At 45.1% G+C, this 27,823-nt stretch overlaps 1 long non-coding RNA gene across 2 annotated transcripts; it reads right to left on the bottom strand.

Moving 5' to 3' along the window:
- LOC148135029 (uncharacterized) lies at positions 1-27,780 on the bottom strand. 2 transcript variants are annotated; one of them, XR_015755480.1, is made up of 7 exons: positions 27,762-27,780; positions 26,816-26,922; positions 21,846-21,943; positions 18,360-18,483; positions 9,744-9,872; positions 5,527-5,645; positions 1-538 (listed from the first exon to the last, which is right to left on the bottom strand). It is a non-coding gene; the product is annotated as an uncharacterized LOC148135029 (long non-coding RNA). The 2 variants fall into 2 exon arrangements; XR_015755481.1 differs by lacking the exon at positions 27,762-27,780 and adding an exon at positions 23,655-23,737 and having other exon boundaries at positions 26,816-26,923.
- Positions 27,781-27,823: the final 43 nt, after the last annotated feature.

The raw sequence follows: 27,823 nt of genomic DNA on the forward strand, positions 1-27,823 counted from the left end.
TTCAATCCTGCTCCACCATTCAGTGGGAAACAGCTGACCATCCAGCTCAGTCTCCTGTCCCTGCTGTGTTCCAATCCCCTTTCATGACTTTACCTCGAAGAACTATATCTAAGTCCTCCTTTGGCTTCACTGCCTTTTGTTCCAGTGACGTTGCTGTGTTACTGTGTGGGTGTAGGCAGGGGTAATGTGATAGTTCTGCCCCCTGGAGGATGCACTCAGCGTCCCTCATCATTCTGCAGGAACAGCAACTGGGTTTCAGCAACTAGAGATAGAAACCATTTCTAGGATATGGGCATCACTGGCTCAGCCAGCATTTATTCCCCATCTCTAGTTACCCTTGAGAAGATGGTAGTGAGCTGATGTCTCGTACCATTCACAGTCCATTTGGTGCAGAAAGACCGACAATGCTGGGAGGGATAGTGTTGCAGGATGTTGGCCCAGCGAGTCTCCATCTTTGGTTCTTCAAACACTGGGTAACTTAATCACAATCTGCAATGATTTTGAGATTTCAGTCTGCAAATCTTCACCATCTAGCAACCTGTATAAAGGAATATGTACAGGTTAGAAATTCAGAACAGACAATTCTAGTTTCTCTGGAATATCTTTTTCCACTTTCTTCCCCCAATACTGTAACCCTCCAGCCCACTTACTCTCTCCCACCATTCTGACTCCACTACCCCCTAATGTACACCCTCCCCATTCTCATGGAGTTGCTGATAAACAGATGCATGCCAACACTTCCCGTCCCTGGTTAGACGCTGCACCCTTTCTGGGTTCACTTCCTTTCCCTTCAGTTGCTGCAAGTCAATAATGTAACAGCAGAATGAGACAAAAGGAAACAGACAGGGAGGTGGCAGATCCTGGACAGAAGAGGAACCTTCAGGCTGGGAGAATGGGTCACATCCTTCTTAGTTCCCCATTAGTTGATTCCCACCATTACAATGAATTGGGGATGGAGAGTGGTCCTACATGGGTATAGTGACACTTTGACCCTCTCCCCCAACAGATCAATACTATGAGCAGATACATTCCTCCTCCAGCCAATCACAGTGTGAAATTCTTTACGCAAAGTATACTTACCCAAAGCACATCTCCAAAACCCACCCACATTCTGTACATGTACAGTGCCGGGTTTCCCCACACACGTGTGGCCCCTGCCTCAGGTATTGTGGGAGTTGTAGTCCCCCTGAAGCCACTGGAGCCCTGTCTCAGGAAAGTGAAAGAAAAGTGTGGACTGGAGGGTGTTGTATATAGGATCCCCATTCTATAGAACAGAGAACACCGAACGGAGAATTCACTACAAGGGTATACAGGAAAGCCACACACACAGACCAAGTCCTAAACTATGAAAGTAACCACCCCAACACACACAAACGAAGCTGCATCAGGACACTATTCAAAAGGGCCACAACACACTGCAGTACACCAGAACTGCAAAAAGAAGAAGAGGAACACCTATACAAGGTATTCGCCAAAAACGGATACCCGCGCAACTTCATCAACAGATGCCTAAGAGAAAGACCAGGGAACGAGGACATACCACAACCAAAAGGACTAGCCACACTACCATACATCAGGAGCATCTCAGAACTGACAGCCAGACTACTGCAACCCCTAGGACTCATAACGGCACACAAACCAACAGCCACGCTCAGACAACAACTCACCAGAACGAAGGACCCGATACCCAACATGAGCAAAACTAATGTAATGTACAAAATACCATGCAAGGACTGCACAAAACACTATATAGGACAAACAGGAAGACAGCTAACAATCCGCATACATGAACATCAACTAGCCACGAAACGACTACTATCCTTAGTAGCCACACACGCAGACAACAAGCAACATGAATTCGACTGGGACAACACTACTATCATAGGGCAAGCCAGACAGAACAGCCAGGGAATTCCTTGAGGCATGGCATTCATCCACAAACTCCATCAACAAACACATCGACCTGGACCCAATATACCAACCACTACAGCGGACATCTGAAACTGACAACCGGAAGCGGCAGGGACAGACCACTATAAACACCGGAGGAAACATCAAAGAAGCGCTTCGCAGGAGGCTCCCAAGCACTGATGATGTCGCCTAGCCAGGGGACGAAACGTTTGCAACAAAAACTTCCAGCTCGGCGAACAGAACCACAACAACGAGCACCCGAGCTACAAATCTTCGCACAAACTTTGAATCCCCATTCAGATACACAGAACATATAGACTGTCACTGGGTTTTACTGAGATATCTGCTTCCACAACCTGATTTTCTGATGTAAGGAATATAGATTCAGCCAACTGGGGCGTGGGGAGGTTAATAGGAGGAGGAGATTTTAAGCAGAGGTGGCTCAATGGTTAGCATTGCTGACTCACAGCGTCAGGGACCTGGATTTGGTGCCAGCCTGAGGCGACTGTGTGGAGTTTACATGTTCTCCCCGTGTCTGTGCGGGTTTCCTCTGGGTGCTCCAATTTCATCCAACAGTCCAAATATGAATAGGTTAAGTGGATTGGCTGTGCTAAATTGCCCACAGTATCCATGCGTGTGCAGGTTAAGCCAATAACCATGGGAAATACAGGGAATGGGAGAGTCTGAATGGGATGCTCATTATAGGGTTGCTGTGGACTCCATGGATGATTACCCTCTTTCTGCACTGTAGGGACTCTATTCTATTCTCATGAAGAAGAATGTACTTATCTCAAAGTGCTGTGAATCTGTGGAATTCCCTATTCAAAATGCAGTGGATGCCAGGACAATGAGCAAATTTACTGAAGAGATAGAGATGTCGAATTTGCAATGAGTTGAAGGGTGAGAGAGAGCAGGCAGGAAAATCCAGCTGAGACCGAGGTGAGCTCAATCATCATGGTATTAAATGATGGAGCTGGTTCGAAGGGCTGCATTGCCTCTCCTGTGCCCAGTGCTTATCTTCTTAAGGTAATAACTGGAAAGCTGAACCCAACACTCACCACCTTCACCAAAGGAGATTTTCGGAAAATGCAGGATAGTCAGGTGGATTAGCGTTCCAAACTTAGATAGTGAGGAAGCGTGTAGGAGATAATGATTTTACATTTTTAAACTGAGGTGAGTTAAAAATCACACAACAACAGATTATAGTCCAACAGGTTTAATTGGATCAGGATGACGGAGCAACTCTCCGAAATCTAATGTGTTTCCAATTAAACCTGACGGACTATAACCTGGTGTTGTGTGATTTTTAAATTTATACACCCCTGTCCAACATCGGCATCTCCAAATCATGTAAACTGAGGGGAGACAGTGATGTATGGTTTTAGACTGTGTAGTACATTCACACCGTCCAGAATACTCTGTTGTGAATATCTGTCCTGTACTTTATTACAAAGCCAAGGTCTCTGACAATGAAAACCAAAACACCCAGGAAACATTGTCTCACCTCGTAATCTGATAAAAAGACTTGTGATAAGTCTGGTTAAATTTAGAATACAGTTGGAAAGCAGGAAGATTAAATCCAATCCCAAGATCCTGTACTTCAACAAAGGAGACTACAATAGGATGAGGCAGGAGTTGGCTAATGTAGACTGGAAGCAAAGACTTTATGGTGGGACAGTTGAAAGACAGTGGAGGAATATAAAAGAATTTTTCAAACTGTTCAGCAAAAGTATATATCAGTGAAAAGGAAGGACTGTAGGAAAAAAAGAGTAATCTGCCATGGGTGGCTAAGGAAATAAGGGAGTCTATCAAATTGAAATAGAAAGCATACAAATTGGCAAAGACCATGGAGAAACTAGGAGATTCGAAAATCTTTAAAGATCAACCGAAAGCAAGATGGGATTGGGAGGGAAAAGTGATGAGTAGCTATCCCCAAGGCCGGAATAACAGTTTACCCTGCTAGAGGGGAACCTATTGTGTGGGGAACATATGGCCTCTGTAATTGTTGAAGCACTTAACCGTTACCATAGAGATAATCCTGATCAAGTTAAAAATCACAGCACACTACTAAAGCCTGTACTTCCAAATAAACCTGTTGGACTATAACCTGGTGTTATGTGGTTTTTAAACTTTGCCCACCCCCCCTCCAACACCGGCTCCTCCACTTCAGAATCCTGATAGACAGCCCCACTGAAACTGAAGTGCCTGTTGGATACCTGACTGATCCACAGGGCCGTGGGGGGAGGGGTATGTGCTTTAACCACAAAGTGTTGAGCTTAACTCTACTTTCTAACTGACCGTTGCCATGGAGATAATACTGAGAGACAGTCTCTATTCAAAGTCCCAAAGCACAAAGGTATAAGAATGGGAGCGGCACATCGGACAGGTAGGGAGTTACCTGATGCTGCCTGGAGGTGTTCTGCATGTACACTATCCAGGTAACTGCCATGTCTCATCAATAAAGACTCAAAGAAGACCTCTCAGACTTCTGTGCCCAGTTATTTCTATCCAGCAGGGTTCAGGAATATGAGGACACAGCAGTCAGTCTTCCGAGTGGAGATTACGAAGAACATGCCAGTAATTGATAAGGAAACCGAGGAAAGTGAGGACCAAGAAACAACCATCATCACAAAAGCGTTAGAGCTGGGCAAGCTAATGGAGCAAAAGGTAGACAAGTCTCTTTGCCCTGATGGAATACATCCCAGGGTGCTACCAGAGATAGCGGGAGAAATAGTAAATATACTTGGAGTCAGAGTCCTACAGCAGAGACAAGCACTTTGGCCCAAACTGGCCCATGCCGATCAGAATGTCCATCCACGCTAACCCCGTTTCCCTGCACTTGGCCCACATGCTTCTGACCCTTTGCTATCCATGTATTTGTCCAAATGTCTTTTACATGTTGTTAATGTACCCACCTCAACCACTTCCACTGGCACCTCATTCCATATATACATACCACCCTCTGTGTAGAACTGTTGACCCTCAGGTTCCCTTTCATAATTTCTCCTCCGACCTTAAACTGATGCCCTCCACTCCTCGATTCCCTGGGAAAGAGACGGAGTGCATTCACCTTACCCAAGCCTCTCATGGTCTTATATATTCCAGAAAAGATCACCCTCTGTTTCCACTGCTCTAAACAAAAAAAAAAAATCCTCGCTTGTCCAACCTCTCCCTATAATTCAGACCCCTGAGCCCTGGCAAAAATTCTTGTAAATTTCTTATGCACTTTTTCCAGTTTAATAACTGAAACCTACACTGCACTCATCACATTTCCAGTGTTTCCCCACGGCACTGGAACCGACGTGACAACGCCAATGGATTACAAGCCATGATCGATAATTAACTCCTTTACAACAATCCTGTTTTCATAGCATTTTCCATGCTGCAGGTATCCTTGTGTCTTTCTGGTTGCATGGTTAATTAAAAATTTGTCCTCATACAAAACAAATCTGTAGCTTAATTGTTCCTGGGAAATGTGCCATGTTTCTTCAGACTTTTAACAACAAATGAACTCTCTCTCCACACTCACCACACTAACATGGATTTGGCTGTGTCTCAGTAATGTTTCCAGTCACACTGACATTTGAAATATTTGCCCACGGACAGAATACACACCTTTCCTTCCACATGAAAAAGGCCAATGATATTCAGATCGGCACGGATCAAGTAACTATCAAAACGGAACGTGAAGTTCAATTTGAATTTCTCATCCACAAATCCACCCTTTCAGAACCCTACAACAGAGAAAACAGGTCACCACCGTTAACACAGGATGGAAATTCATAAGACAGTGAGAGTATTAAATTGTAGTTTCTTTGTTCCCCCAAAGCTTTAAATCTCAGTCTCACAATTGCTCTCTTCTGTGAACTGAAATCCAAACCAATCTCCTCACCCCTTTTCCTCCACACCCAGTTCTCACACACACTCTCTTCTCTTTGAAATCAGCTTCCTCGCTCCTGCCTGCAGACTAAGAACCAAAAAAAGGTCTCCTCCCACAATCCAAATATGCGCAGGTCAGGTGAATTGGCCATGCTAAATTGCACATAGCGTTAGGTGCATTAGTCAGAGGGAAATGGGTCTGGGTGGGTTACTTTTCTGAAGGTTGGTGTGGACTGGTTGGGCCGAAGGGCCTGTTTCCACACTGTAGGAAATCTAATCTAATCAAATCAATGAGTCTGACTCGGAGCCTCCTGGATGTTGGTGAATCCTTCCCCCACCTCCCAGGTTTCCTTCCTGGTCAGAACCAATCTGATTTTTTTGCCCCAATCTGGAACATTTTATTTATTTCCCTCACATTGACCCTCTGATGAAAACCATCCTGCACACACTGGCCAAGTCATATCTGATTGAACTAAGATGAACCAAATTAGAACTTTAATTGCAGGCCCATCTGTGTTCCTTTCCATAACATTCCTGAATCTTCACACGAGTTCTGATAACTTTCTGCAAAATGCTCCCCCCACTGATAGCCGACCACTTGTCACGATATCAGGGGCAGGGGCCATTTCCCTGGGTCCTGTTCCCAGTGGGAGGAAACTGCGAATGACAGATTAATCCTACATACGCACAGCCTCCCTCCTGGCCCTGACCAGCCCTGCACATACACTAACAATTGGCCAGCACTGCGCCCATGCACTGGTCTCCCCTCCTACAGCACATGCTCCAGATCACACACGAAGCTGGGTGACTTACAGCAGCTGCCGCCCAATAGGGTGGAGGGGGCGGGGCTGGAGAGTGTAAACAATGAATGAATGTGGATGACACTGGGGGATGGACAGGTCAGTGAGGGACAGGATCAGTGCAGCAGCAGGAGGGGACCCTGAATAAACTGAGCAATGGGAGAGTCTGACAGGAGAGAAACTACAGGAAGGTTCTGTTTGGAGGCTCAGGCAGGGACAGCTGGGAGACAATATGGCCTGGCGGCTTGGGCACGTTTTCCAATCAGCCTTTTCAAAGATGCTGTTACTCAACTCTGAGCCCGATCCTCCTGGTTCAGAAGTAAGGACACTACCACCAATTCCTGGTGGGCTAGTGGAAAGAAGGGAAGATTTTCTCAATCTCTCTCACATGGAAACTCCATGAGCTCCTCCCACTTACTGTCTATGGGGGGGATGGAGACAGAGCAGGTGGGAGGGGGTGAGGGATATAGGGACTGCCTTTCAAATGGAACTTACCTGTGTGGGTGATATTAACAAGACTCAATACACAGTCACTAACAGAAACCTGATGTACTTGAAGTTTATCCAGAATATTAACACTCATAACTCGGTGATACAGATCCCAATGTACAGAGTTAAGTCCTGGATATTAATAACGGCTTTGTGTATGAGAAATCACGTCTCATGAACTTGAGTCAATTTTTTTGAAGTAACAAAGAGGATTCATGAGGGCAAAGCGGTGGAAATGATCTTCATGGACTTCAGGAAGACGTTCAACAAGGTCCCCCATGGGAGACTGGTTAGCAAGGTTGATCTCATGGAATACAGAGAGAACTAGCCATTTGGATACAAAACTGGCTCAAAGGTAGAAGACAGATGGTGGTGGTGGAAGGTTGCTTTTCAGATTGGAGACCTGTGACCAGTGGGGTGTCACAAAGGATCGGTGCTGGATCCACTCATTTTCATAATTTATTTAAATAATTTGGATGTGAATATAGGAAGCATTGTTAGTAAGATGACACCAAAATTGGAGGTGTAGTGGACAGTGAAGAGGATTACCTCAGATTACAACAGGATCTTGATCAGATGGTTGAACGTGCTGAGGACTGGCAGATGGAGTTTAATTTAGATAAATGTGAGGTGCTGCATTTTGGGAAAGCAAATATTAGCAGGATGTATTCACTTAATGGTAAGGTCCTCGGGAGTGCTGCTGAACAAAAAGACCTTGGAATGCAGTTTCATAGCTCCTTGAAAGCAGAATCGCAGGTAGATAGGATAGTGAAGAAAGTGTTTAGTATGCTTTCCTTTATTGGTCAGAGCACTGAGTATAGGAGTTGGGAGGTCATTTTGCAGCTGTACAGGGACATTGGTTAGGTCACGCTTGGAATATTGCGTGCAATTCTGATCTCCTTCCTATCAAAACAATATTGTGAAAGTGGCCAGAATAGTATTACAAGCACGTTGTCAGGGTTGGAGGATTTGAGCTACAGGGAGAGGATAAATACATTGTTTTCCCTGGTGGAGTCAGATGCTGATGGGTGACCTTATAGAGGTTTATAAAATCAGTAGGGGCATGGATAGGGTAAATATACAAGGTCTTTTCCCTGCTGTGGGGAGGAGGCACGATGGGAGTGGGAGACAGAGGGGGGAGACCGAGAGGGGAGGGTGACCGTTATTTTGTAGATCTACAACACAACACTGTTCCTGTTTTCTCCGCATCCACTTCAATCCCTCTGAAGGGCTCAGAACAAGTGTACAGTCCCTGGAAAGTAGAGTTTCAGGGTGATCAAGTGCTGAAGGTTGCATTTGGGACGCTGACATTTATTGGTCTGTGCACTTATCAATAAATGGACCTGGGTTCAGTTCCACTGTCCTGGATTCATGTCTGTGGCCACAGACGCGCCTGTCACTGACCCTGACTAGTGGATCCCCTGTCACTACAGCTCTGCCATTCTCCTTCCTGCAGTTCTGTGCAGCGGAGCTATCTGTGGTGTCATGTCATCATCTGTTGCTGATTTCCCCTGAGAGTCCACCCCCCCCTTATAGAATCCCAAGCGGTGCACAATATCTGTTTGAGAAGCGGAGCGATCAGTGGAAAGTCCTGCACTTTCTTCCTGAGCCTCTTACTTGATCTGATGGTCACCCATTCCCTTTCTGCCTATGTAACCCTCACCTGCAGTGTGACTAACTCACTAAACGTACTCTCCATAACATTCTCAGTATTGCTCCACAGTGAGTCCACTCTCAGCTGCAGCTCTGAAAAGCAGTTTCCCAGTAGTTGCAGATGGACACTCTTCCTGCACACATTGCCGTCACGGACACAGGAAGCATCCCTTATTTCCCATATTGTGCAAGAGGAGCACACCACTGGTCTGAGGTCTCCGATCACAATGTCTCTCTCGTTTCAGTTAGTTACTCCCATTAGGAGAATTTAAATGAGCTAGTAACCTTCCTTCTCTTCAAACATTTCCATTATAATCAAAAGTCCCGATCTTTACTTAAGCTGATATTTTATACTTTAAAAACTGTTTTTTAAAAAAACTCAGCAGTTATCGCTTACAACTTGGCTGTTCCCATTGGGACCATGTGAATTTCTGAATGGCCTGCACTAAAACTGAAGCTGTAGTTCACATTCTCCCTGTCTCCCCTCGCTCTGTTTACAACCAACTCCAAAACACTCTCATTGAGCCAATCAGCACCCACAGTGCAGCCCAGTCATTTTCATTGTCTACTCCCACCTACACTGCCCCAACCTCCAATGCATCTCAATGGGACCTCAGGAACAGCATCTCATCTCTCAATTCAGCCCTTTGTAATCCCAGAGTCAACAAGGACTTCAGCAGTTTCTGAATGAACAGACAGTTGTCAGAACCTGGAACATTCCACCTGAAATGGTGCTGGAATTTGAGTCCATAAGGAATTTTAATGAGAAGTTTGCAGGAATTGAAAATAAGGAGTTTACAGATTAACATCATGAAGTGGGTGATTGGGTCTAAATCTGACAGTTCCTATAAAGAGACGAGGTGTAATTTGGATAAATCTGTGCTCCCTCTCAGGCCAATACCTCCTTCCACAGCCGCAGGGTCCAGAATTGAACACAAACCCCAAGGATGATCCAACCACAAATTTGAACATCTTTCTGCTTTTTGCTTGAAATAAAAACCAGATACTTGCCCACAGACAGAACAGAAACACCTTTCTCCTTCCACAGTTAAATGTCAATGGTATTCAGATCATGATGACCCTGCTGACGATAGAAAATTGCTTTTGAGATCCCTGTCTCAATTATTCTCAATTAATATCCTATAAAATGAATTGACAAAACAAAACTCACAGTCAGTGCAGGCTGAACAGTAAAGACAAATATTTCTCTTGGTATGTGTTTGATGTGTAAATGCTCCTCTTTCAATCACCCCGCCCCCACCCAGGCAGAGGACATGTCCATGTGCCTCACTGTACCTTGCCCCCAATAAAGATGGCGGCCATAACCCAGGACCTATCACTGCCTGAGGGCCACAGCCATTTTCCCATTTGCTGTAAACGTGGGACCAAGAGTTTCTAATTCAGGCCTAACTACCTGTTCAGAGTGTAATTAAACCCTCCCAGTCTAAACTGGATCCAACTCCCCTTTCCCATTTCCTCCTCCTGCACACACCCAGGGTCATTCTAGGTCCAGTGACCCTTCCTCAGAACTGACGGCAGCTGGGAAAATTAGAATCCCTACAGTGTGGTAACAGGCCATTCGGCCCAACAAGTCCACACCCACCCTCTGAAGAGTTTCTCAACCAAAACCATTCCCTGACCCTCTTATTCTACATTTCTCCTGACTAATGCACCTAACCTATACATCCCTGAACACTACAGGAAATTTAGCTGGGCCAATGCACCTAACCAGCATATCTTTGGAGATAGGGATATAAAGAGTAAATAATAGGTGGGGATGGAGCCCAAAAGTGTCAGTAACATTTGGAAAGACAAAGCAGTGGATAACAATCTGGCTGGGAGGGTGCATAGCTGTTAATGGAGGGGACAGGAAGCTGTGTCTGGCAGCATCTCAGTGGAGGTGCTGGAAATGGCAGCTGATGATCTACGTTCTGCTGCAAAACAGACCCTGAGCTTCCAGTTGCCTGTCACTGTAACACACGAGCCTGTTCCCTGGCCAACATCTCTGTCTCATGCTTACTGCAGTGTTCCAGTGAAGCTTAATGCAAGCTGGCAGAACATTCCAGAACATACCAAAACGTCCCGTATTTCAAGGACTGCAATTTCCCCTCCCATGTGGTCAACAATACTCTCTAGTGTATCTCCACCACTTCCCACACCTCTGCCATTGAACCACACCTCCCCAACTGCAACAAGGATAGAAACCCCCAGTTCTCACCTTCCACCCAGATACAATGCATCATCCTCCGCCATTTCCACCACCGACATTCAGATCCCACCAGAGATATATTTCCCTCTCCATTCCTTTCAGCATTCCACAGAGACCATTCCCTGTGAATTCCTAGTCAGATCCATGCTCCCCAACAACCCCACTCCCAGCCCCTTCACTTGTCAATGCAAGAGGTGTAAAACCTGTGCCTACGCCTCCCCCCTCACACCCAAAGGACCCTTCCACATCCAGCAGAGATTTTCCTGCACATCCAAACACCTCACCTATTACGGCCTTTGCTTTCGACGTGGTCTCCTCTCCACTGGGGAGTCAGGACACCAACTTGCGGAATGTTTCAGGGAACATTTCTGGGACACATGCACCAACCAACCCCACCATCCTGTGGCCGACCACTTCAACTTCCCCACCCACTCCACCAAGGACATGCAAGTCCTGGGCCACCTCCACCAACAAATCCCAGCCCCCCGACGCCTGGAGAAAGAAAACCTCATCATCCACATTGGGACCCTTTCACCACAGAATCAAGGTTTCCTCATCTCCCCGCCCCTGCCTTATCCCAGATCCAACCCTCCAACTCGACACCGCCCTCTTGAACTGTCCCACCTGTCCATCTTCCTTTCCAATTATCCACTCCACCCTCTCTCCATTACCGTCCACCTACATCTACCAATTGCCTTCCTAGCTCCCTTCCCACCAACCACACACATCCCTCTTATTTATCTCTCAGCCCTCTTACTACTCCCCCTCCCCCACCAATCCCGGCATTCCTGATGAAAAGAATATGCCCAAAATGTCAATTCTCTTGCTCCTGAGATGCTGCCTGACCTGCTGTGCTTTTCCAGCGCCACACGTTAACGCAAGCTGGAAGAACAACTCATCTTCTACTTGGGGACCCTGCACCCCTCTAGCCCCAGTATCAAATTCAATAATTTTAGGTCCTGAACTCTCCAATGTCCTTGCACCCTAGACTTTTACCCCACATACCAGGCCTTGTTATCACATAGCCTACCATTATACATTACCGATGGTTAGCCACTAACAGTCCCCATAAACAGCTATTCACCGTCCACCAGCCAGAACATTATCCACTCCTTTGTCCAACTGCTCCCATCTCTTTGGACTCGATCACCACCGATCATTTACTCCTTAACCCCTACCTTCTGCATATAAACTGACATTTCTTTTCAGTGACATCAGTTCTGAGGAAGGGTCAGCGGATCCAAAATATTAACTCTGATTTCTCTTCACAGATGCTGCCAGACCTGCTGAGCTTTTCCAGTACCTTTTGGTTGTTGTGTGAGATTTAAAGCATCCGCAGTTCTTTTGGTTCTAATTTACAAGGAATTTCTAATTCAGGTCTAGCAGCCTAAAACCGTGCGTTTATAAACCCTCCCAGTCCACAATAGCTCCATTTCTTCCCCAGACTTTGCAGTCTCTCTCATTCCCTTCACACTCACTAGGTCCCCCCTCACCAGGACACTGAGCCTGCACAGCTCATGGCCACATGTTGGCCTGCTGGACCCACCCCAATTCACTCCCATTGGCTGGAGGATCACGCCAATTCTCCTATTGGTCTGAAGCTGCTGTCAATCACCCAGGCCCCATTGTGACATGAGTGGGCTCCTCCCAAGAGCATCGGATGCTGAGGGGTGACCTCATAGAGCTTTATAAAATCCTGAGGAGTATGGATGGGAAAAATAGACAAGGTCTTTTCCCTGGGGTGGGGGGAGTCTAGAACGAGAGGGTGTAGGTTTAAGGTGAGAGGGAAAAAAATTAAAAGGGACCCTAAAGGCACCTTTTTTCACACCGAGATCGGTGCAAGTATGGAATCTTCTGTTCAGGGAAATGGTGGAGGCTGGTACAATTACACCATTTGGCATCTGGATGGGTATGTGAATAGGAAGGGTGTAGAGGGATACATGCCAAGTGTTGGCAAATGGGACTAGATTAGTTTGGGATATCTGGTCGGTATGGACAAGTTCGACCAAAGGGTCTAATTCCATGCTATAGGTCTCTATGACTCTGTCCTGGGATGAGCTTCATCATTCACAGTGAATGGGGCAGTAACACAGCACAGGGGTTTGGGGCTATTCAGCCCATTGGGGCTGTACTCTCCCCCGCTGGAGATGGTGCCAGTCTATCCCAACTCACCTCCCATTTGTCTGTAGCCCTCCAAATCCTTCCTTAAAAAAGTTAAAATTTCAAATTTGTTTTGACAATAACTACTGAATCTGCATCCAGCTGTCGGTCAAACTGTTCCAGATGATCAGAACTTAGTGAGTAAAATAATCTTCACATTTTTAACCTGCATTATTTGCCAGTTAACTGAAGGTAGTTACTAAAAATTGTGACGTTAATAATTTCTCCCTCTGTCTCTCTGTAAATTAAATATCCTGGAAACAAATCTGCTCCTGGTCGAAATCACTGCCTAACCTTCTCAGCTCCAAGGAGAATTATCTGACCTTCTGCTAACTCTCCATAAAAGAGAAACCCATCTTAATTTTAGTCGTGCCATAAAGATGTACAGCAGAGAAACAGACCCTTCGATCCAACTTGTCCATGCTGACCAGATATCCTAAATTAATCTCATCCCATATGCCAGCACTTGGCCTATATCCTTCTAAACCTTTGCTAATCACATACAACATCTCAAAGGCATAGTTGGGTAATTGTACCAGCCTCCACACTTCCTCTGGCAGCTCACTCCATAAACGTACCATGTTCAGCTGGAAAACATTGCCCCTTAGATCCCTTTTAAATCTTTTCCCTCACACCTGAAGCCTGTGCCCCCAAACTTTGGACTCACATATCCTGGGAATAAGACTCTGGGATTTCACCCTATCCATGCCCCTCATAATTGTATCCAATGCTCCAGGGGAAACAGCCCCAGCCTATTCAGCCTCTACCTATATAGCTCAAACCCTCAACCCTGGCAATATCTTTGCAGATCTTTTCCAAGCCCCTTCAAGTTTCACAATATCATTCCAATAGCGGGGAGACCAGGACTGAAAACAGAATTCCAGAAGTGGCTGAATCAATGTGCTGTGCAGCCGCAAAATGACGTGCCAACTCCACTACTCAATGCACTGACCATTAAAGGCAAGTACACCAAACATCTTCTTCACTACCCTGCCTATGATTCCACTTTCAAGGAACTATGAACCGGCACTCCAAGGTCTCTTTGTTCAGCAACACTCCCCAGGACCTTCCCATTAAGTGTATAATTCCTGCTCTCATTTGCTTTTCCAAAATGGAGCACCTCACATTTATCTGAAATAAACTCGATCTGACAATCCTCAGCCCATTTGATTGAAGTCCCATTGTACTCTGAGGTAACCTTCGTCGCTGTCCAGTGCGCCTCCAATTTTGATGTCTACTATAAACCCACTAACTATACCTCATATTTACACAGAAATCACTGATATAAATGATGACAAGCAGTGGACCCAGCACCGATCCTTACACCATATTGCTCATCACAGGCCTCCAGTCCGAAAAGCACTACCCTCCGTCTCCAACCTTCCAGCCAATTTGTATCCAAATGGCTGGTTCTCTCCGTATCCCATGGTGTCTAACTCGCTAACCAGTGGAATGGTTATGTGGAACCTTTTTGAATGTCTTTCTCAAGTCCAAATTAGTAATTTATGTACAAAGCCATGCTGACTATCCCTACTCACTTCTTGTCTTTCCAATGACATATAAACCTGTCCTTTAGAATTCCTTCCAACACCTTGTCTGCCACTAACTTCAGACTCACCAGTGTATTGTTCCCTGGCCTTTCCTCATCACCTTTCTCAAATAATGGTGCCTGTCTTGCAGCACCTCACCTGTGTCTATCAGTGATATAAATATCTCAGCGAGGGGTATGGCAATCACTTCCCTAACTTCCCACAAAGTTTTGGGATACACCTGATCAGGTCCCACAGATTTACTCAGCTTTATGTATAAGACACCCCGTACAACCTCCTCTGTAATATGGACAGTTGTCAAGTTATCACTATTTATTTCTCCAAAGTCTCTAGCTTCCATATCCTCTTTCACTAAAAGCTGACATGAAATCCTCAGATAGTATCTCTCCCACCTTCTGTGGTTCCACAGACAGCCTTGTTGATTTTTCAGGGTCCGTATTCTCTGACTGGTTACTCTTTTGTCCTTAGTGTTTTGTAGAATCTCTTTGGATTGTCCTTAAACTTCTTTCCCCCCAAAGCTATCTCATGTATCCTTTTTGCCCTCCTGTTTGCCCTCGAGTGTACTCCTACTGCCCCTATTCTCCGAGGGATTCACTCAAACCCAGCTGTTTGTACCTGCCATATCCCTGCTTCATCATTTTGACCAGACCCTCAATTTTTCCAGACACACAGCATTCTCTATACCTACCAGCCTTGGCCTTAACAGGAACATACTGTCTATGTACTCTTGTTGTCTCATTTTCACAGGCCTATGGAGGCAATGGCAGATGAGGACATGGAAACAGTCATTCTCAGTAAAGAGGTAATGTTGGGAAAGATAACAGCCCAAAAGTACATGGGTCTCCTGGCCATGATGGAATGCATCCCAGGGGACTAAAAGAGATGGTGAAGGGAATATTGTCCTTCATTGCTAGAGGGATAGTTATGCTGCAGCTGTATAGGGTGCTGGTGAGGTCACACCTGGAGTACTGTGTACAGGTTTGATCTCCTTACTTCAGCAAGGATGTACTGACACTGGATGGGGTGCAGAGGAGGGTCACTAGTTTGAGTCGGGAGTTGAGAGGGTTGGTATATGTGGAGAGACCGAATAGACTGGGACTGTACTTGTTGGAATTTAGAAGAATGGGTGGTTGTATTGGAAAAAATAAAATTAAGGGAATAGATAAGATAGAAGCAGGGAGGTTATTTCCATTGGGGGAGGGGCGGGTCAGCCGAGAGAGCATAGCGTCAAAATAAGGGGATATCTGATTTAGGACAGAGTTGAGGAGGAACTTCTTCAGCTAAAGGGTTATGAATCTGTGGAATTCCCTGCTGAGTGCAGCAGTTGACGTTATCAACTTGAAAGACAAAAGGTAGATTTGCAAACAGGAAATGAATTAAGGGTTATAGTGAGAGAGCAGGAAAGTGCAGCGGAGGCCATGAAAAACTCAACCCTGACCTTATTGAATGGCAATGCAGGCTTGAGGGGCCAGATAGCCTATTCCTGCTCCTATTCCTTCTGTTCCCATGTTCCCACTTTCCAGCCATCCCTTTACCTGGGGGTTGCAAAGAAATATTGAAAGTTCTCGCCTTGTACCGTCAGAATTGACCTTTGTCCAACTTCGAACACCAACTTTTAGATCTGGTCTATTATTTTCTGCAACTATTTTAAAACTAGTAGAATTATCGTCAGAGAATCCCAAGTGTGGAAGCAGGCCATTCGGCCCATCACATCCACACTGACCCTTAGATCCTCCTACCTTACCCCTGTAACGCTGCATTTCCCATGGCCAGTCCACCCAACCTGCACATCCCTGAACACTGTGGGCAATTCAGCCTGGATTATCCACCCAACCTGTACATCTTTGGACTGTGGGAGGAAACCAGAGCACCCGGATGAAACCTACACAGACAACCTCAATAAGGTGATCATCCTGTTCCTATTTCCCAGTTCCACCCAAGTAAGTTCACCGGGCGAACCCCCATGAATATCCTCCCTAAGCACAACAATAATGTTATCCCTAATCAAAAACACCATTCCACCTTCTCTCTTATCCCCCTTTCTATCCTTCCTCTTACATCTATTCCCTGGAACATTAAGCTACCTGTCCTTTTCAACCTAAGATACATTTCTGTAATACCCACTATATCCCAGTCCCATGTTCAAAACCATATCTTAAGCTCATCTGCTTTCCCTGTCAAACCTCTTGCACTGAAATAAATGCAGTGTGCAGTGCTATCAAAAGGACAGACTAATGGGCAGAGGGGGTAAGATGGCCCTGTTGGTGAGGGATGACGTTCAGCCCCTTGCGAAGGGGGAGACACAGAATCAGGAGATGTACCATTAGATTGGAGGGTGGCTAATGTTGTCCCAATTTTCAAGAAAGATGGGAGAGAGAAAACAAGGAATTATAGACCGGTTAGCTTGATGTCAGTGGTGAGAAAGATGCTGGAGTCAATTATAAAAGATGAAATTATAGCTCATTTGGATAGCGGTAATAGGATTCGTCAGAGTCAGCATGGATTTCATGTCGGAATGGCAGGCAGTGACTAGTGGGGTACCACAAGGTTCGGTGCTGGGACCGCAGCTATTTACAATATACATTAATAATATAGATGAACGTATTAAAAGTAATATTAGCAAATTTGCTGATGACAAAGCTGGGTGGCAGGGTGAAATGTGAGAAGGATGTTATGAGAATACAGGTTAACTTGGACAGGCTAGGTGAGTGGACGGATGCATAGCAGATGCAGTTTAATGTGGATAAATGTATGGTTATCCACTTTGGAAGCAAGAACAGGAAGGCAGATTACTATCTAAATGGAGTCAAGTTTGGTAAAGGGGAAGTACAACGAGATCTAGGTGTTCTTGTACATCAGTCAATGAAAGCAAGCACGCAGGTACAACAGGTAGTGAAGAAAGCTCACTGCATGCTGGCCCTGATAACAAGAGGAATTGAGTATAGGAGCAAAGAGGTCCTTCTGCAGCTGTACAGGGCCCTGGTAAGACCGCACCTGGAGTATTGTGTGCATTTGAGAAAGAGCATTGTGGCTATTGAGGGAGTGTTGGGTAGGTTCACGAGGTCAATTCCCGGAATGGCGGAATGATCATATGTTGAAAGATTGGAGCGACTGAGCTTGTATACACTTCAGTTTAGAAGAATGAGAGGGGATCTGATTGACACCTACAAGATTATTAAAGGGTTGGACATTCTGGAGGCAGGAAGTATGTTTCCACAGATGGGTGAGTCCAGAACCAGAGGACACAGTTTAAAAATAAGGGAGAGGCCATTTAGAACAGAGTTGAGGAGAAACGTCTTCACCCAGAGTGTAGTGGGCACATGGAGTGCACTGCCCCAGAAGGCAGTGGAGGTCAAGTCTCTGGATACTTTCAAGAAAGAGATGATTAGAGCTGTTAAAGATAATGGAATCAAGTGTTACGGAGATAAGGCAGGAACAGGATACTGATTGTGGATGATCAGCCATGATCATAATGAATGGTGGTGCTGACTCAAAGGGCAGAATGGCCTATTCCTGCACCTATTGTCTATTGTACCTTGTCAGTCCGACCTCATTCTGTGCCTTGCCCTTGCCTGTCTAACTTCTCAACTGTACCAGCCTCAGACTTACCTTCTTTCTCACTATCTCTTTAGGTTTCCCCTCACTCCCTCACTGGTTTAATGCCTCCCGTGTAGCACTAGCAAATCTCCCTGCTTGGATATTAGATACCTTCCAATTCAGGTGTAATCCATCCTTCTTATGCAGAGATTCCAATGATCCAAAAATGTGAATCCTTCTCCCCTGTATCAGATCCTTGGTCACGCACTCATCTGCACCTTAACAGTCCACAGACCTAGAAAAAGGCACACAGTCTTACAGCTTTACAAAACACTACTCTAGAATAAATTAGTACCAATATTTTATATTAAAAAAACTTAATCAAAGTGTCATAAGATGTGTATTTAAAGAAATAAACCGTCGCCCTACTGAATGCTGTAGCTTTACTAAAATAAGACAGACTAAGATTTATCTTTGAAGAGACCGAAACCGACTGAGCTGTGAGTCACAGATGAACAGCACTAAACAGAACCTTCAATCAAATTTGTCCATGCCGACCAGATATCCGAACCTAATCTTATCCCTCTTGCCAGCACCTGGGCCATATCCCTCTAAATCTTTCCTATTCATGTCAAGTATCCTAATGCCTTTAAAATGCTATAATTGTCAGCCTCCACCACTTCTTCTGGCAGCTTATTCCATACACGCACCACTCTCTGCGTGAAAAAGTTGCTCCTTAGTTCCCTTTTATATCTTTCCCCTCTCACACTCAACCTATGCTCTCTATTTCTGGACTCTCCTACTCAGGGAAAAGACCTTGTCTGTTTACCCTATCCATGCTACTAATGATTTTATAAACCTCTACGGAGGTCACTCCTCAGTCTCTGATGCTCCAGGGAAAGAAAGCCCCAGCCTTTTTGCTCTCTTCCTGCAGCTCAAACCCTCCAACCCTGGCAATATCCTTGTAAATCCTTTTTGAACCCTTTCAAGTTTCACAACATATTTCCGATTGGCGGAGAACAGAACCGCACACAATATTCCAAAAGAGGCCTAACCAATGTCCTGTACATGACCTTCCAACTTCTATACTCAATGCTCTGATCAATAAAGGAATGTATTCCAAACACTTTCTTCAATATCCTATCTACCTGCAACTCTACGTTCAAGGAAATATGAACCTGCACTGCAAGATATCTTTGTTCATCAACACTATCTCGGAATTTGCTACTAAGTGTATCAGTCCTGTTAAGATTTACTTTTCCAAAATGCAGCACGTCACATTTATCTGAATTACACTCCATCTGCCACTTCTCACCCATCTGAACAACATCCTGTTGTAATCTGAGGTAACCCTCTTCGCTGTCCACTATACCTCCAATTTTGGTGTCATCTGCAAACTTACTAACTATACCTCCTATGCTCATATCGAAATCATATTATTTAAATGACAAAAAGTAGTGGACCCAGCACTGATCCTTGCGGCATTCCACTGGTCACATGCCTCCAATCTGAAAAACAACCCTCCACCACCACCCTGCCTTCTACATTTGAGCCAGTTCTGTCTCCAAATGGCTAGTTTTCCTTGTATTCCATGAGATCTAACCTTGCTAACCAGTCTTCCTTGGGGAACCCTGTAGAGCGCCTTACTGAATTCCATAGATCATGTCCACCTCTCTGCTCTCAATCCTCTTTGATACATTTTCAAATAACTCAATCAAGTTTGAGAGACATGATTTCCCACGCACATCGTCATGCTGACTATCACTAATCAGTCTTTGCTTTTCAGGATACACGGGCATCTTGTTCCTCAGGATTCCCTCCAACAACTTGCCCAGCATCAATGTCAGGCTCACCGGTCAATAGTTCCCTAGCTTGTACTTACCACCTTTCTTAAATAGCGGCACCACGTTAACCAACCTCTTGTCTTTCGACATCTCATCTGTGATAATCGATGATACAAATATATCAGCAAGACACCCATCAACCACATTCCCAGTTTCCCAGAGTTCTAGGGTTCACCTGATCAGGTGCTGGGGATTAACCAAGCTTTACGGGTTACAAGACACGCAGCACGTCCTCCTCTGTAAGATGGACATATTCAACATGTCAACATCTATTTCCCCACATTCTATACTACCCATGTCCTTCTCCACAGTACAACTGATGCAAAACATTCAGTTAGTATCTCTCCCATCTCCTGCGGCTCCACGCGTAGGCTACCTTGCTGATTTTTGTGGAGCCCTATTCTCTCTCGAGTTACTCTTTTGTTCTTAATGTATTTATAAACACCCTTGGGATTATTCATAACCCTATTTGCCAAAGCTATCTCATGTTCCCTTTTTGCCCTCCTGATTTCCCTCTTAAGTATACTCCTATTGTCTTTAATGCTCAGGGTTTTTTGGGATCGTTGGATTGGAATAAATGCAAAATATTACATCTTCAAAAAACAAACGAGGGCAGACTTATACTAATTAAAGACAGGGCCTCGAGTAGTGATATGGAACAAAGAGGCCGAGGGGTTCGGGTCTTTCACGTCTGTGTCACATGTGGACAGGGTGGTTAAGAAGGTGCCTAGCACACTTGCCTTCATTGCTCAGACCTTTGAGTACAAGAGTTGGGACATAATTTTGGATGTTGGGGAGGCCTTTTCTGGAATTCTGTGTCCAGTTCTGGTCATGCTGATATCGGGAGGACATTATGTAGTTGGAGCGGATTCAGAAGAGATTTACCAGGATGTTGATGGGAATGGATAGTTTGAATTATAAGCAGAGGCTGGATAGGCTGCGACTTCTTTCACTGGCACGCAGGAAGCTGAGGAGTGACCTTATTAGACGTTTCTCAAATCATAGAGGGGTGGTATCAGTAATGTGAACAGCAGGTGTCCTTTCCAGGAAGGGACGCGACTCAAGACTGGGTACATACCTTTTAAGGTGACAGCAGAACGGCTTTAAAAAGGCGTTCGGGAATTTTTTTTTTAGTTTTGTTCAGATAATGGTTTGTGTGTGGAATGAACTATCAGAGGAAGTGGTAGTTGTGAATCAAATTACAATTTTAGGGTGGCACAATGATTAGTACTGCTGCCAGGACCCCAGGTTCAATTCCAGCTTTGGACAACTGTCTCTGTGGGACTTGCACATTCTCCCAGTGTCTGCATGGGTTTCTTCCAGGGGCTCCAGTTTCCTCCCTAATCAGAGAGCAGCCTTATGGTCTGGTAGGACAATGCTGCCTTTACCTTTTACACAGTGATGCTACTGTGTCTCTGGGATGGGGAGAGGGAATGCTGAAGGTAGTGGATGGGACACCACTCAGGCACAGTGCTTTGTCCTGGAGGATGTTCACTTTCTTTAATATTGTTGGGGACTGCACTGATGCAGGCAAGTGGAGAATGTTCCAACACAATCTGATGTGTACCTTATAGACAGCAAACAGACATTGGGGAATCAGGGGTTTGGGGAAACTGTGTTGTTCTCCTTGTAGCAGAGGAAATTGAGAGGAGCTGTGACAGAGGGGTTTGAAAAGTTACATGTTATAACAATAAACCTTACACACCCATCAGCTCATTATACAAGGATTAGAGGACACACAGTAAAGGTTTGAGGAGATTCAAAGGAGAACTTTTATGCAGCAAATGGGATTCAGATGGAATACAATACTCACACAATGCGAATATCCAGGTCCTGATGAATTGAGTAATTCAATCAGAGTTAGGTGTTACAATGACTGAGATTACCATCTGAATGTCCACCTGTAGTATCCTGTAATACAAGTTTATAAAATCCATCATTGTCAGTTCAAGTTAGAAACTCGCACCATCCCCTCCTCCTGGCCCAGGATGACTGGACACATTACCCCTTGTGGAGGTCAGCAGTCAATTCAGGGGGAAATCAATGTGGGTTTCTAGGAGTTTCCACCTTGGAATTTCATGTGACTGAACAGGACAGATCTTTGACAAATGGGACAGAATATTCCAAGAGTCAGTGAGATGTGGAGAGCAGGATTTGCTTCTTTTTCTTTCCTTCCGTGCTGCCGCTGTGCCTCATCAATAAGACATGGGGGGTGAAAGGCTCATGCAGCTCGATGGGCAAGTTGCCTCCATTCTGACCAATGGGCAGCAAGCTCCTCCCATAGAGTATCTCTAAAAACAGAGCCACTCTGCATGCTTCACACTGCCCAGGACTCCCAGTAAATGTTTAGAAGAATGAGGGTGGGGGGACTCCAAGAAAAGGCATAACTGTAAAGTTCTAAGACGATTGTGAAGAGAGAGAGATGCACAGGAGAAGGGGGCAACAAGTTGTCAGATGGAGTATAGTTTGGTAAAATGTGAAGTTGGACAATTTGGAGGAGGTCTATTTAAATGGTGGAAACTGTAGAAAGCTACGCCACAAAGGGACCAGGGGGTAATTGTGCAGGAAACATAGAAAGCAAGCAGATTCTGGGTCAGTCACGAAATCAAGGGTTCTGTTTCAGATTCATCAAGTTTAAGGCAACACAGACACGGGTAAGGGGTTTCAGTAGCAATGGAGCTGGGGTGAGGTAGAGACAAGCAACATTTTAGAGATTAGAATTCCTGGTGTTTGTGACTGTGTAGATGTCTGATCAGAAGGTCACCTTGGGGTCAGATATGAGAGCAATATTGTGAAGAGCGCAGTTCTGCCTAAGGCAGTTCCCAGTGAGGGGGAAGGGTTCAGCAGTAAGGGAAAGTAATTTGTAATAGCAACTGAAGGTAAAGGGTTTACCCATTACAATGTTTCATTGGAGGAAATTGCAGCTAATCGAGTAATGGAAGCGTGATAAGCAGTTTGATAACTTAGCACCAGTGCAGCAATGGAGAGGGATGATGGGGATGGAGAGCTGGGCATTGTCAGTGTACATGTGAATCCTAACACAGCGCTTTTGTACAATGTCACCTCCTGGCAGTATGTAGGTGAGATACAGGAGAGAGCAAGGATAGATCGTTGAGGGATACCAAATACAAGGAATTCAGAAAGGAAAGGGAGAGTGGAGATGGAGCAGGATTTACAAATGATGGTGAGGTCAAATGTTAGTGGGTTTTTTTGCAGAATGGATGAGAAGGACATAACCAGAAAAGACAGACAGACAGAACAAGGAACAATACCTGTGAATTGGCGAGGGGGAGTGATGAGGAGGAAACAGAGTTGGAATGTCTGTAGTTTAGCGAGACTAGTAAAAGATCAAGGTGAGTTCTGATAAGGCTTGACAAGAGACTGGAGAAAGATGTAAGTTTGGGACAAAAATCAGGAACACCATGTGAGGCAGTTTGTCTCGGTGGGTTAGTGGGAGGGAGGGAAGCAGCAGAGGCAGCTGATCAGATTGTCTCAGTCTTAGTGACAGAGAAACTCAATTTGCTTCTTGCTCTTGTTGTTGGAGGCAAGGATGAAGGAGACAGGATGATGGACAGTGTTTTACAAAGAAACAAAACCAGGGTTAGTGATATTTAAAACAAACCTAATGTATTTAACTTTTATTCAGAATATTAAAATGTTCAACTGAAGTCCTTGTTCGAATCCCAGATCGGCAGATGGTGGAATCTGATTTCAAGAAAAAATAACTGGAATTAGGAATCTCCTGATCTCCATGGAATCATTGTCAATGGCAGAAAAAATCCTGCCAACCTGACAGTCGCCCAACAAGCTACTCACTGTATTAATCACTGCAAAGTCTCAACATAGGAATGAAACTGGATGGACCACTTGGCATCTAACAAGGCATTAGGAGATACAATCACAGAATCAGCCTTCTCGACTCTGCAACATCCTCCTCACTAACATATGATTTTTGGTGCCAAAACGTGGCGGGCTGTCTCACAGACTAGTCAAGGAACATCCTGACATAGTCATACTCACGGAGTCATCCCTTACAGATAATGGCCAGACACCACCATCACCATATCTAGATATCGAGAGTGTGGTGATGGAAAGCACAACAGTCAGGCAGCATCCGAGGAGGAGAATCAACGTTTCGAGCCTAAGCCCTTCATCAGCCTGACCTGCTGTGCTTTTCCAGCACCAGACTCTTGACTCTGATCTCCACCATCTGCAGTCTTCACTTTCTCCTGAAATCTCTGGATAGGTCCTGTCCCACCAGCAGGACAGACCAGGCAGAGGTGGTGGCACAGTGGTGTACAGACAGGGAGGATTTGCCCTGGGAGTATACAGCATTGACTTTGGACTCCAGGAAGTCTCATGGCTCCTGCTGATTACCACGTACCATGCTCCCATGGCTGATGAATCAGTGCTCCTCCATGTTGAATAACACTTGGAGGAAGCACTGAGGCAATAAAATGGTGAGAAGCCTACTCTGGGTACAGGATTTCAATGTCCTCTACCAAGAGTAGTTCAGCAGCAGGATTACTGACTGAGCTGGTCGGGTCCTCAAGGACATAGCTGCTCAACTGGGTTTGCAGCAGGCGGTAACGGAACCAGCAAGAGGGAAAAACATACTAGATCTTATCAGTATGAATCTGCCAGCTGCAAACGCATCTGTCCATGACAGTATCGGTAAGAGCGACCATCCCACAGTCTTTTTGGAGACAAAGCCATACCTTAAAGTTGAGAAAAACCTCCATTGTGCTGAGTGGTACTATCACCGTGCTAAATGGGACAGATGTAGGAACTCAAACTGGGTATCTCTGAGGCACTGTGGGATAACAGCAGCAGCAGAACTGTTCTCCAGCACAATCTGTAATCTCATGGGTTTGTACATCCTGCTCTCACCCATTACAATGGACAGGAAAGGACAGCATGCCATGAGCAGCACCAGACAGACCTAAAAATGAAGTGCCAACCTGGTGAAGCTACCAAACAGGACCATCTGCACATCAAACAGCATCAGCATCTGCTAAACGATACCACACCCAATGGAACAGATCAGAGCTCTGCAGTTCTGCCACACCCAGTTGTGAATGGTAATGGATAATTAAACAACTCTTTGCAGGAAGCACCACAGATATCCCCACCCTTACGGATGGAGGGGTTTCACACATCCATGCAAAATATAAGATGACAGCATTTGCAGTAATTTTCAGCCAGATACAAAGTGAGATGATCCATCTTAGCCTTCTCCAGTGGTTCCTAACGTCACAGATGTGAGCTTTAAGCCAGTTCAATTTAGTTCAAACAATATCGAGTAATGATTAAGTAGTGTAAAGGCTACGGGCCCTGCCAATATTCTGGCAATAATACTGATGGCTTGTGCTCCAGAACTTGCCACCCACCAAGCCACGTACCGCTCCATCTCTGGCATTGACTGACAATGTGGAACATTGCCCAGGGATGTTCAACACAAAAACACAGGGCAATCCAACCCAGGCAATTTCCCTCTGTCAGTCCACACTCGATCAGCAGTAAAGTGATGGAAGTAGTCATCAACAGAGCTACCAAGCAGCAGCTGCTCAGCAACAGCCAGCTCAGCGACACATTTTAGGCTCCACCAGGGCCACTCAGCTCCCGATTGTGTTACCGTCTGATTCACAACCTGACATTCAGCTGAATCCCAGAGGTGAGGTGAGAGTGACAACCCAGTCCCACTCCAACACCACTATTTCTAGTTGATTCCACCCTCATCTCAGCTCATAGACTGAAACTCTCATCCATCGTGTGTTATCTCCAGACTTAATTATCCAGACACACTCCTGGCCAGCCTCCCAAATTCAACCTCCCTGTAATCTCAAGAAAAATTGAAAGCTCTATCGCCCATGTGCTCACTTCTCTCCAAACATGTTCATCCGTCAAAAGGGAGGAGAAAGTGAGGACTGCAGATGCTGGAGATCAGAGCTGAAAAATGTGTTGCTGGAAAAGCGCATCAGGTCAGGCAGCATCCAAGGAGCAGGAGAATCGATGTTTCGGGCATGAGCTGTCCGTGTCCTTGGATGACTGCATTCTTTGTCTTGTTATTATAAGCTTTATTGTGAAAATACCCTTACTTCTTCTTTTGTGGTCAGCTGCAACACTCCATAGTTATTTCCTAGCTTATAACTATTTTCTTTAAAACTACTTCTTTAAAAGACCCCCTATATTATCAAAGTCTTAGTCTTAAGTATACTACACGCTACAAGAATTCCATGACTGTTTGTATAATCTCTCACCCTTCCCCAATCTACAGAAATTACACTCCACTAGCACTTACAACAATTACATTTCTATAATCGCCTGCAGAAAACTACATTTCTTCTTTCCCACATAAACAACAACAATTTAAAATTCTCATTCTTGATTTGATTCCTGGCTGTGATCATCCCTAGCTCCCTGCACCACACATCCTTTGAGACCTCGACAACCCATTTTCTTCGAGACTCCCAACGATTTGTTAATTTGTTACTTCAACTGTGTGACTGATTCTACAGTTGCTAAAGCAACATGGTCGAGAATTTGCAGACAAAACCTGACAGGTTTGCTTTCCACCTTTAAGACATCCCTCAAAACCTGCTTTTTGGCAATGCTTTTGGTCACCTGACCTAATATCTCCATCTCTGGCCTTATATCTAAAGTTCTCAATAGTATTTTTGTGAAATTATAAGCATGATAATAAAACTACAATCTGTTCTTGATTTGGACATTATCTGCAAATAATCACTGTTGCTGTTATGAATAATCTGTAATGTCTCTTACCCAACCACATTGTGGGAGCACCATCACCACACAAACTGCAGCTGTACAAGAAAGTCAAACATCACCCTCTCCCCAGGCAACAGGGCTTTGGCATTAATCACTGGTATCTGTGGAAGGAGAAACACAGTTGATGTTTCAGGGAGTGCAAAATTGATTACAGGGAATGAAAATGGTGCAGAATTTAATAGTCAGAAATGGAAGGAAAACACACTTGCTTATTGGAAAAAAGAATTATTGACTGTCAAAAATATTCAAGAAAAAAGTAATCTGATAATAGAGCAGCTCATGGTCAGGGGCTGGGCCACAGTGAAAAACTCATTTACAAAGGGTCTATAAAAGTAATAATACAGGACTAAACAGACCAGAAATACACCCATGGTTCGAGACTGAGGAAGCTCGATATTGACAAAGTGGTGATGAGGGAGCCCAGGAATGACTCTTTTCTCGAGAAAGGCTGCACATGCGCCTGGCTGCACCTTGCCCCCTACAAAGATGGCGGCTCCGCACGTGTCCCGAATAAAGATGGCGGAACTCACTCAGGCCGGCAGCCGCGCTGAGGCAATTTCTGGATCATTGGTGCTGGAAGAGCACAGCAGTTCAGGCAGCATCCGAGGACAGGCAAAATCGACGTTTCGGGCAAAAGCCCTTCATCAGGAATAAAAGCTTATTATTCCTGATGAAGGGCTTTTTGCCCGAAACGTCGATTTTGCCTGTCCTCGGATGCTGCCTGAACTGCTGTGCTCTTCCAGCACCAATGATCCAGAATCTGGTTTCCAGCATCTGCAGTCATTGTTTTTACCGCGCTGAGGCAATTCCCCGTTTACTCCAAACACGGGACTGGGACGTTCAAATTTGTGTTTTCCGACGTGCACAATTTGTTTGTAAAACCTCTCCGCTCATGGCAATACAGTTTTTCTCCCATTTCCCTGTTTATTTCTTTCCTTACCGTATCCTTTCTCTCCACAACTTCCCGAGCATTCATTACAGCGACTGTGCGCCGCGCGCGAG

This window comes from Chiloscyllium plagiosum, unplaced genomic scaffold (genome assembly GCF_037043375.1).
Source record: "Chiloscyllium plagiosum isolate Xiang-an unplaced genomic scaffold, Cpla_swu_hap1 HiC_scaffold_51, whole genome shotgun sequence".
NCBI classification, from domain to species: domain Eukaryota; kingdom Metazoa; phylum Chordata; class Chondrichthyes; order Orectolobiformes; family Hemiscylliidae; genus Chiloscyllium; species Chiloscyllium plagiosum.